A 2439-nucleotide genomic window follows, 5' to 3' on the forward strand; every position below is an offset into this window, starting at 1 on the left:
GTGTGTGGAGACATATGGTCCTACAGATGGTGTTTAACTGTAGGGAGATAGACAGTGTGTGTTTGTGTGTCACTTCTGTCCGTTGGTACATCTGGTGGAGGTTGGCAGCAACCGCACAACAAAGTGTGTGTGTGTGTGTGTGTTGGTTTTCTGTGTATCAAGTGGACAATTGATATGAATACACACCGACTCTAGGTGGACACTTTGTATTAGCAGGACAGGGTCTGTGTCCCGCTAATGCCACAATTTTAACACAACTTTTACTGCATATTTAATCTAACTAACCTCAGCTTTGATGTAAGGCTATCTGTTAACTAATGGAGAATACAAAACTTCTAGTGAAGCCAGGCTAAACTGACTTGACCTATGTCTTATCTTATATTTCAGTTTGTATGAGCCCCTAACCAGTATTATTAATATTTTCTTTTTCCCCTTTATTCAGAAAAAAACTGCTATACCGTGTCCCTAATATCAAAATGATATACTTAGGGCAAATATAACAAAATGTAAATGTAAAGGTAATAGAAACTGTCCATAATAATGAAACTAGTTACATGATACCGATTAGTAGGAATGTTTCAGGACTGTAATATTGTAAATTGCTTTAGGTGCGTCAAAAGAACATGAATTATTCTATGAATAAAACCACGTAACTCTAAAAAATATTTTATTTTATTTCATCAGTATAAGGAGAAATAAAATGAGTGTGATCTGCAATTCTACCCCTTCAACATACTACTGCTGCTGAAGAACCACAAAGACAAATAAAAGAAAATAATTAAAATTTTATTAATTTACAAACTTCATTATTCCTTTTTCGGTTCAGTTATGAAATACATTTATTTACTAAAATACAAAACAGACAAAATGACTAAAAGATGTTTTGTAGTGATTTATAATTTATTTCAAGTATGTTTAAACTCAATTAAAAATAAGACATAAGACAGTTTTGTCAAGGGAATTGACTGGAGACTTCACCCAACATACATGTTTTGAGGGTGGGGGAAACCTGCACAGAGAGGCGTAGAGCATTGAAACCTTCTTGCTGTGGGGTAACAGTGTTAACCACTGAGTCTCTGTGCCTCACCAAATTTTTTTCTCCATCATAAATTAGGAGGGAGAAGCCATGGGGCAAAACACTCATTGGCTCAGTAGTGTCCCTTGTGGACACTCAGTGTGGTCACAGTCTCAAACCATTGTATGTCAGCCATGACAGCTTGTGGAATCAACAGCAAGATAATGACTCAATATGTCAGATTTTTTACTTTTCATGGGCAGGCAAAAAGGTTGACAAAATCCCTTGAACTAATTTCCCCTGAGTTTTCCAGACTCCTCGCAGACAGTCTTAAAACCCTCTGGGCCTTTAGTTTCTCCACAACCAGACTAAAAAGAGGCTGTGGTAATGTGGGCATGGCCTGAGGAAAGGTTCTGGCCTGGGATCTTGGTAGGCAATAAGCCCATGCGAGAATAACCACGAGTGTAGTGGCTGGGGCGACACCAAACTTCGGCAGCTCTTGAGCAGAGAGCAATATTTTTCATGGTCTCTCTGAGAGGACTGAAGAAGGTAGAAAATATTCACAATCGAGAAGCTGAAATCAGAGAATTGATTCGTTTTTAACCCTTTTCCTCCTGTTTCCTCCTCTACCTCCTCTCTCCTTCCCTCTTTTTGTCTCCTCCCATATTTTGTCCCTTCTTCTCATCTTTTTTCCTCACTGCCCTTTTATCCTCCTGCTCTCCCCCTATTTCCTTATTCTTCCTACTTTGTGTTCTTCCTCTTGCTTCCTCCTCTCCTCTCATTACTTGGTCTCTCTTTACCTCTGGCTCTTTCCTTTTCTTACACTCCCCTCCCTTCCTCTGTTGTTTCCTTTCCTTCCTCCCCACTGACTTTCTCCTCCTCTTGTCCATCTTTCCTTCCATTCTTCTTTCTGTCTAACTTTTACCTCCTCTCTTTGTTTCCTTCCTTCCTACATTTATTCCCCCAACTTATCTCTCTCTCCTCCTTTTCTCCTCCCTTCCTTTTATTTTTTCTGTTTCCTCATCCTCATTATTTTCCTCCATCTTTTCTTTTCCTCCTTCCTCTTTGTCCTCTAACATTTCCACTACCTTCCCTCTTCTCTCCCATTACCTTCCCACCTCCTCCTCTTTTCCTGTTTTTCCTTCCCTCCCTACAATCTGCTCCTCCCAGCATGCACGTCTTCCACAGATGGCTCTCCTCTCGTTCATCCCTCGCTCTGCAGGAAGAGGAGAAGAGGAAATAGACCTCTGTTGGTGAGAAAGAGGAGCAGGTTGAGACCTGCTGTCTGAATTACCGACCTGCCGTGTCTCCTCGTCAGCTGATCTGATCGAAGAAATCACAGAATCAGATCTTTCAGGTCATTGATTCGTTATTACAGATACATTTTTGTCGCACCTTTTTCTTTCAGCTGCGTCTATGTACTT

The sequence above is a fragment of the Morone saxatilis genome, unplaced genomic scaffold, assembly GCF_004916995.1.
Source record: "Morone saxatilis isolate NCDOM2014 unplaced genomic scaffold, NCSU_SB_2.0 Contig9, whole genome shotgun sequence".
Taxonomy (NCBI): domain Eukaryota; kingdom Metazoa; phylum Chordata; class Actinopteri; family Moronidae; genus Morone; species Morone saxatilis.